The following is a 10487-nucleotide window of genomic DNA, read 5'->3' on the forward strand; positions in this document are numbered from 1 at the left end:
GCACTAAGCTATTGGGTTTTGAGTACATAAAGGATTTATATTCTAAAGATTCTGATTTTACTAATGTGTGTATGAGGCATGTGATAAAGTTGTGTTTCATAAATTCTACATGCATGATGAATATTTGTTTAGGGAGAATAGACTTTGTGTGTCTAACTGCTCCTTAAGAGAATTGCTTGCGCGAGAGTTACATATATAGCAGGGGTTTGATGGGACATTTTGAATTACAAAAGACTTTAGATATTCTGCATGAACACTTCTTTTGGTCACATAAGCATAGAGATGTAGAGAATGTGTGTTCTAGATGCATTTCATGTGAACAAGCTAAGTCTAAGGTCTTATCTCATGGCCTTTATACTCCTTTGCTTGTACCTAGTGAACCTTGGATAGAAATTTCAATGAATTTCATATTAGGTTTGCCTACGTCCAAAGGGGGTATGGAATCTATATTTGTGGTGGTTGATAGATTTTCTAAAATGTCACATTTTATTCCTTGCCATAAAATTGATGATGCCACAAATATAGCCAATTTATTCACTAGGGACATTGTACGATTGCATGGAATTCCTAGAACAATTGTGAGTGATAAGGATGTTAAATTCCTTAGCTACTCTTGGAAGGTTTTATGGGGAAAGTTAGGAACTAATCTATTGTTTTCTACTACTTGTCATCCTCAAACCGATGTAGTTAAACCGATGTAGTTAATCGGACTTTAGATACCTTATTGCGCGCGGTCATTCAAAGGAATTTAAAATCATGAGAAGAATGAATACCACTTGTTAAGTTTGCTTATAATAGAACTGTGCATGCTTCTACTAATTTTTCTTCATTTGAAATTGTTTATGGTATTAATCCTTTGAGTCCATTGGATTTGATGCCACTACCTGTGAATGAGATAGCTAGTGTAGACAGACGACACAAGGCTAACTTGGTGAAGAGGATTTATGAACAAGCACGATAGCACATCAAAAAGAAGAACCGACAATATTCATCTCAAGCCAATAAGGGGTGCAAGTTTATTACTTTTGAACTAGGAGACATGGTATGGGTGCATATAAAAAAAGAGAGGTCTCCTACTAAAAGGAAAACAAAGCTACACCCGAGGGGTGATGGACCTTTCCAAGTGTTAGAATAGATCAACGACAATGCATACAAGTTGGATCTACCGGGTGAGTATAAGGTCAATGCAACTTTCAATGTTTCTGATTTATTCCCTTTTGATGTAGGTGATGATTCGATGACGAATCCTTTTGAAGAGAGGGGGAATGATATGAACGAACAAGCTCCAATTGCACAAGATGTCTGTACATGCCAAGCGGACCCATCACAAGAGCTATAGCCAAGAAGGTCAAGGAGGCTACGCAAGGACTAATTGAGAAGTTGCTTGAGGAAGAGTCAATGAGGGCAATGGACACTAAAGAAAAGGGCTTTCTTGAAGAGTCTAAGATGGTAAATTGTCTAAAGACGTGTGAAGCTAAAACTCTAAGCTAATAGGGGTTGTTTAGGGAATTTTTATTGTTTTAATTATAGTATGGGCTAAATAGTGGGCCAATTGTGTCAATTAAGCATGACATGTGACTTGCACATGTTTCATTAATTGACATGACACATGACATGTAACTTGCACATGTTTCATTAAATGACATGACATATGGCATGTAATTTGTACATGTTTCATTAAATGACATGACATGCTAGGTTATATGGGGCTATTTTATTGGTCACATTAATGTCATAGCCTATTTTTATTGGCGAGACTGATGTCATGGGTTTCTTTTATTTTCTACAAGTAGCCAACTCTCTGTTGTATTGAAAAGGGATATTTTTGGCAGAATATAATTCCAAGTGAGGTTTATTTCTCTTCAAGTTCTTCATTGAACTTTTACCAAACTTATCAAATGTGCTACATTTGTGGCGTTCATCCATTAATTTGATATTCTTGGTTTGTGGTTCACATCAATCAATAGGTCAAGGATCTAATACCATGTCGAATCTTATTTTAGGTTTGGGGTTTTGATAAATCTGATTTGGGGTCTTTGGAGGTTCATTCTTGGGGTTCCGCATCATTCATATTATCAAACACAACTTAATTCAGAGACCTTAATTGAATCCCGTTGTACCTGCAATCACTTCTCAATCCACAATAACAAAATTCATAGTCCATTGTGAAAATTACTATAACTCAATTTGAAAAAAAAAAAAAAACTAGTTCTCAATTCACAATATTAAAGCATGAATTAGCACAAATTATCACTAAAAAATTCACAATACATTTGAAGACAAATTCAACTAACTCTTGATAAAAGACTTGACATAGCTAAAATGAACAATAATGAATTTGTTATTACCTACACCCAATCAAACAAAACCTCCATCAAACAGTTCTTCAGCCCATATATAACATGCTAATCCACAATAACAAAATTCACAATCCACATTATCACATGTGAACATGATCATAAGTCAATTTAGAATAGGGGCATTCTTAATTCATAACATTAAAACAGAAATTAGCACACATTACGATTGACAAATTCACAACTTCGCACTATATTTTCTATTGCTTAGCATAAGGTGGGACGAGACCCTAGCTCATCTAGTCCTTAGATTTTGTTTAATTTGCTTTTATTGTTTTATTTTGTTGCCATTCTAAGATGTGAATTGGGTAAAAAAAATAAAAGAAAATAGAGTAAACAAAATGAGGTGAACACAACACATAATGGACAATATGACCAGAGAATTGTTGTTTTGAGAATATACAAAATCTGTATCATTCCTAATCAATGTAAACCTGAATTTCCAAAATTGAAATTTAGCAACCAATTGACAAACATGCAAATGCCCAAAGCTAAGCATAGCTGTGAACATAGCACAAAAACTGCTAGAATACTCAAAGATAAATTCTAAACGAACAAATCTACATAAAAGTAAAATTAGATTCCTCGTTTTAGATTTGTAATGTCAGTGTTTGGCTTGTTGATTTGGTAGGATGATTTGGGGAGAATTAATGACAAATCCAGAGGGTCCTTTGGATGAAGGATTTTATATGGAAAAAGAAAAAGAAAAAAAAAAAAACAAGAAGGAAACTCATTTTTTCTTATATTTTTTTCCTCTCTATTAAATACTATAAAAATGAAAGTTTGTTTTAATATGACTAAAAATTAAAAAAATTAAATGTTGATGATGTGTAAGATTAAATTTTTATATATAGATTTAGCATCTTTTTAACTTTCTTTCTCACTGTATCCGCTGTTTTTTTTAATTTTCTTTCTAATTTTAATGAAAATCAAAATTCCTTCCAAATTTCTAAGGCCCCATTTGGAACTCTATTAATATTATGGAAAGGAAAGGAAAATATCATGGAATCCTCATTTTCATATTTGACCATTTAAATATTACGGTTTTGGAACTTATAGGGAAATTTTGGGGGAATCACCGCACGAGGGGAATTGAGGTTTTGGGTAAAGACTATTAGTGACAGCTTCAAACCGTCACCAATAGTCTAAAAACTTTCACTAATAATTGTTTACTTTAGTGTTTAATTTATTTTAATTTTATAAGTTTCAACCAAACAGATTGTTGATTTTTTAATTTTAGTTTTTATTTTTATAAATTTTTATAAGGATAGAAAACATCCCTAAATTTCTGCTGTATTTTAATTTCCAAAACCAATAGCCTATCCTTTGTTGTATTTCAAAATTAGAAGTTTAAATGTCTAAAATAATGTGCACAATTAAATTCCTAAGACCAAATTGTCGAACCGTCCCAAGGGTATTATTCACCTTCATTGTGCAGCTGAGACATTATATTCTACTGTAGACCTAGAACGGACAAAGCCCATTGAAGAATTGAGATATTGGCTTTAAACTGTGGGCCTTAAAGGGGTAAACTTGACATTTCACAAAGAATAAGCTGGTATTTCTAGTTGTATTTATTTATTTTTATTTTAATTATTATTTCTACTTATTATTATTATTATTATTATTATTATTATTATTTGAAATGGAGGTCAAAGTCTAGTCCTAAGACTGCAAATTTAATGAGCCAAACCGAGTAGAGTTGTGGCAAGCTTGAGTTTGACTCAGCCTTAAAATTTTTTATTCGAGTTTGGCTCTTTAGTATATATATAACTTGAATTCGACTCAACTAAAGCTTAAATGAGCCGAGCTCAAGCTTAAACTTGACTTGAAAGAAGCTCGTTTCAAACTAATAAATGAACCAAATCACTAAGCTCATTAAATTGATTGATAATTAACAAATATAATTTTAGAAATATATATTTTAAAGTAAAAAATTTAAAATCAAATATTTAATGATATTAATATCGAGTTTGTTCTTGAGCCTAATATTGAACTAGTTCATACTAATAAGTCGAGTATGAATTAACTCAAACTCTGCTTATTTAGTTGATGACCTTTAAATTTGACTTCAAGTTTCACTTGTTTAATTTGATGAATAAGCTTAAGTGAGTCATTTTCAAATCAAGAAGTTCATGAGCATCTTAAGTCATTTGCAGCCCTACTAGCTAATTGGTTCTCGCTCGTCCAAAAGTCAAACTTACGTTCGCTTGTAGAGATGCCTTGGGATTGATTTAGCTGGGTTCATTATTGTTTGATTTTCAACAGGTTTAGGCTGAGACCTAAAAGTTTTTAATAGAAACGTGACCCACTTAGATTTCGATAGATACACGGCTTGCAGACCAGCCACGTTCTTTCAACAAATACCTGCAAGCCCACAAATTGGTCTCTCCCATGAGGCTCATCTTTAACACATGTTTGCACAATTTAAATTTAAATAAGTTAGGTAGTGCTTGGTAATATGAATTTCAAAATTTAATTGAAATTTATGTACTTTTAAATATACCATTAAATTAAAATTTAAAAGAATAAATTATTATACTTAAAAAATAGAAAATGTACAATATAAAAATGGTCAGATTCATGAGAAAAAAAAATTTTGAAAAAAAAAATTACGCATGCACGTACACACACACACAAAGGTGACACATTTCACAACATAAGAAAGTTACTAGAACAATTTTTGTAATACTAGTGATGCGTTTGTAATATATTTTTTAGTAGACTAATAATGCAATTTTTAGTAAACTATGTAATATATTTTTTAGTAGATTAATAGTAGACTATTAGTGACGGATCAGAATTGTCACTAATAATGCATTTTTTGGTAGGAAATAAAGGTTAGGACTATTAGTGACGAAATATTTCATCACTAATACTAGAAAAAATCATTGCTAATATTTTCCCGCAATAGTTTGAGTGAGAAAAGAGGTTTTTAGTGACAAAAGTATTAGTGACGATATTAATTTTGTTACTAAAAGAGCATTCTTAGTGACAATTTTAAAAACCGTTCCTAATACTTGGACTATTAGTGACGAATTTGATTTTCATCACTAATGGTTCATTATTAGTGACAATCTTAGTTCCGTCACTAATAATTTTGTCACTAAAAACTCCTTTTTTTGTAGTGTTGTTTCGGGACATTTCATCATCCAAGGTAAGTGTTTTATCTTCGACGACCTTTTTGTGAATAATTTCGTTGTCATAAAATAATATACCTTGTGACTATATGAGGTTAGCATAAGGGATGGTCGCCATGCATTTCTTTTGGGTATCATTGTGTAAGCCTTTAGGTGAATACTAAGATTGGATAATCATTACTTAATTCCAAAAGAACTGTTCCGATATTAAGTGACACTTATCATTTGTAAATAAGAAAAATTTTTTTTTTTTTCATTTTGTCTATAAAGAATGTATTACCTTTGCTAAATTCTTAGGTTGGATAAAAGTAGGATAAATTATTTTAAGTGATACCCCTAGCATATTGGACCCGAAGGATGTTTTGAATCACCGTGGAGGATGGAAGAAAATCACTCGATACCAAAATTTAGGTCAGGCCAAGGTATGGCCCTCATTTGACTCAAAGCTTTCTCCATTAAACTTGCTAACCTCCATATGAGGCTTGATATTATCTTCGTTCTCAAGATCATTTTGGCCTTCATCATTGGCATGCTTTAGATCCTTGACCAATGACGAGTTCTTGTATTCTTGATATTTGGTCAAGTTAGAATCCTTCTCCTCCATAGTGTAGTTGTCTAGTAGGGAGTCTTTATAATTTCCAAACTTGAATGAAAAGCAGATTTTGCATTCTTTTTTCTTAGCCAAGTCGATGTTCACCTCCTCCTTAGCATGTTTGGGCATCACTAAGGACTTATCATAAATTTGGATGATGGTGTGGGCTCGATTTCTTCATCCACTTCTATACAATTGGCTAATAGATCATTCACATGATCTTCGTAGTTGATTTTCTTTGTGAAAAGATTCCATTGCTCCCTATGCTACTGAGTCTACTCAATGTCATCATGAATGATGATTTGACCATGAGGCAATTGTGGGGACAACAGTGTTTTGCCCTAGTTAGGCAGTAGTTTGCTCATGCCTATAGAAGAATTGTGGGTGAATTGTAGTGGAGGCTTTTATGGGCATTTTTGTTGTGAATCTTGAATTTCCGAACATATTTTCTCACAAGTTCTCCATCGAGGATCTCATCTCATTCTTCAAATCTCCCATAGTTGTCTTTATCATAGTTGTTACCTCATGAAAAGTGTGAGAAGCTGGATGAAAATTTTCTTCAAAATTTTTTTGCCAAATCAACATTAGCGAGTCTGATTGGGTTCAAAAACATATTTTCTTTGTCTTGCAGCTTTAGTAATTGACAACATAAAGTGTCCTATGTGAGTGTGCGGGAAAGATGTTTGATAAAAAATCGCATACCTTTTGAAATGATGATGTTTTTGAGATAAGGAGATGGTGGATTGGTTGTGAATGGACCTACTATGCTAGCCCTTGTTAGAGGTGTAAGGATGGCGATAACAAAATAGTTTTAGAAATCACATAAATTGTAGAAAGGGAAAGAAAATGATGGATGCGACTAGAAACATATTAGAAGAGACGAGGATAGAGAGAGAGAAATGGGCAGCGATATAAAAGTATAAACAATTATTAGAGATGGGAGATAGAGGGATAAATTGGCAAATGGGCTAAGGTGATAGTTTTTCTCACATTTTGTGAATTGAGTTGAAGGTCCATAACAATTAGAGGCTGAAGATAGGAGATAATACATGCGTTGTGAGAACTTAGACCCTGCGATAATTAATCGAGTGTCCGAATTGCACTAGACACCATCCTATTAAAAAAAATTAAAAACTTAAAATATATAAACAAAAAAAAAAAAAAAAGTAAAATATTTGATTTATTATTACTTTTTAAAAGGGGGTAAGGGAAAGCTTTAGGAGACAGGCTTGGGGCAGGGGAGTCCTCGCCCCCAAAGTAATAAAAAAAACGTCGTGTTCACTTGGTGCCTGGAAGTCAGTGAAAAGAGAATAAATGTCACTGTGTAAAGAACGCCATTATAAGAGGGTCCCTGCCTCACCTCCCCCCTTTTTTAATTAATCACCTCATCAAATATCCTTTTGCAGATTTGATTCCTCCGCCCTCGTTTTCAAAAGGGATCCCCCTTCCAATTAAAGTCCATTCATCACCCCCACAATGTAACCATGAGCTATCTACCATTACGATTATAATAATAATAATAATTATTATTATTATTCGATCACGGCCCAGATGTAACACCTCGCCGGCCCTCCTCCATCCACTGCCCCCCACCTCGCCTAACGCGGTTAACCTAACCTACGCCTTCCCACCTACTCATCCAGATTGCGCCATAGCTCGAGAGCACATTTCATGCATACACATACGATATACAAACATCACTCTCCGGCCTCTGGTCTCTCCCCCTACGTGTGAAAAGAAGTCCCCCCAACAGCGACCGGCTTACTCCGGTTGGTGTTTTTCTTTCCCACCCAATCTCAGCGAGGCGTCTCAAGTAATTCCATGCCGGTGGGGAGATCGACTCATGATGCCGCGGGACATTCCCTTAATCAATTAGTTAATTATGAATAATGGAAGAGCATGCATGATTTTCATGAATTTCATTTTTTTCTTTACATCGATCGATCTTCTAGAAAAATATTAATCTAGTGCGTTGAAATTTGATGAGGTCGATGGGGACCCAACATTTATGTCTTATTATTATTATTATTTTTCTTTTATTATTTGTTTTTGGTTGCTCATATGTCCTATGAGAACTTTATATGATGCGTTACCCCATGGATTAATTGATTAAGAAGGGGCTGGGCTCATCCACACACACACACACAAATATATATATATATATATATATATATATATATATATATATATATATAGGGGGCATGCATGAGATTTTATCTTTGCGCAAATCAAAACGGCTGGCCTATCTATCCAGGCATGAGATGACCTAAAAGGCTTTTTTGATCCGAAGAATCTTTTCAATAAAAGAGGCTCATGGGGGAAGACAGTACATGCAACCTCACCATCCACATTGAGAAGTTGATAATAATTCATGCAGGGCAAATCATGGTCACAATAAAAAGCTAATATACAAGAATGCATATATATATATATATACATCAGGTGAACTATATACTGTACCAATTGTTATGTGGAAGGAGCTTACGTGATTTAGTATTCAAACTTTCTAACAGCATGTGCGTTAATATTTTAACCCAAGTTTCCTTTTCAAGATCGCAACAAGCCAATTTATTGAATCCATTAAGATCTAATACACAATAACGAATATTCGTAGCCTTTTCTTATCATCATTTTTATTCCATTCATGCATGCTCATATTTTTCAAAATGAGTAAATATTCACACAAACTCGAAATTAATAGTGGCAGTTTCCGATTATTAATGTTTGTCATTAGTATTCTGTTGACACATCATCATCACCAATTTGGAACCGTAATTAGGTCGTCACTAATAATTAATAGTGGCAATTTTCAATTATTAGTGACAATTTTTGTCCATCACTAAAGGGTCTATTTTTTTTGAAGTGATTTCCAAAAGTTGAAAATGTTGTCCTCACTGCATGTAGTGAATAATCTTTAGCTCAACTTCAATGTATGATATCTTATTCGATTGAATTGCCCTGATGTTCTCGATCATCTCCTTTTATAATAATTAGATGATCACTACGAACGAATTTCAATTTCTAGTGTCGTGAAGATGGCACTACCCTTGCTACGTGGATCCATGACCAACTTTTGACTTTTTGAGTCTAATCCCTATTTTGATGCTGACAAATTAAGTACAAGTTACTTATGTATATATTCAGTTTGTGAACAGATTTTTATTCAACACACACATAAAGGGACTAAAATTTGAAGTCATGAAAGGCGTAAAGCTCATCTAATCTGGCACATTCCATGAAATAAGAAGAGCCAAAGAAGAAGAAGAAGAAGAAGACGACTTATTTTAATTTGTAAATGCATTTGGCTTCTATTTTTGGTATGTAATAATGCATATCATCCATGATGTGGATGAGAGCTAGATTGACCATAGACACACCATAAGGAACCAAACAAAGACCATAGACTATCCATATGATCCAAAACTCTTTGCTTAAAATGCTATAACTCATACATAAATAGTGGATAAGTTTTGACTCGTTTTGAGTTTTGCTTCCAAGTGCAGAAGTGTCATGTTATATCAAGGATGAGTCCAGGATCATATTCCACAAGAACCACTGAGTATCAAAGTATTTGTAAAATGTTAGTGAAGACATGTTGACGTAAAATGTGGTGTGAAAAACTTTTTTGGTTTTTTATGATTTTGAAAATAGTAAACAAAGTGGGAGGTGTTTGAGAGAAATGCTAAAATGAGATTGAACTTTTATCAAATTTCCAAAAATATAAATCTAATAATGCAACCAAACTAAACAGATTAACTGAAACAATTTACCAAACACTCGGGTTACGGATTCAATGTCCTTTTGCTTCCACCATTTACTAATTCCCTAGGCCTTATTTCTCTTCTTATTAATCCAATCAAGGCATTAATAAAATGAAATTTTCATACTAAAGCTCGAGTAAAATTTGCCACATCCAAATGGAAGAAAATAATTTCTCTTATTAAACATCAACCGAATTTCATGTAAAAATTAATTGACAAAAATCTTAGATTAAATCAAGGTTTTGATGTGCCTAACGTCAACAACAAACCAAGAAATAAGAGCCATCGATTTATCAACGTTGCCTTCAATTTTTGGCTTTAGCCAAATAAAAGTTTAACATTAACATCAAAGGGAAATTAATAAATCATGGAAAACAACCGACATTGACCCGCAACCCAAGTTACAAAACTTGGCCCCTCATGTTTGCAATTCGAAATTTTCGGATCAAATTACTTGCACAATAAATCATTGCAATAATAAAATAAAAGACAACAACTTAAAATAACAATAAACAAGATGTATACTAAAACTAAAAGAAAACTAATTAATCCACTCCGTAATCATTCCAAACATTAGACTAAATGTAAACTAAGTTAAACAACAAATTAAACTAACCTTAAAGCATTGAAAATAACA

The sequence above is a fragment of the Malania oleifera genome, chromosome 10, assembly GCF_029873635.1.
Source record: "Malania oleifera isolate guangnan ecotype guangnan chromosome 10, ASM2987363v1, whole genome shotgun sequence".
NCBI classification, from domain to species: Eukaryota; Viridiplantae; Streptophyta; class Magnoliopsida; order Santalales; family Ximeniaceae; genus Malania; species Malania oleifera.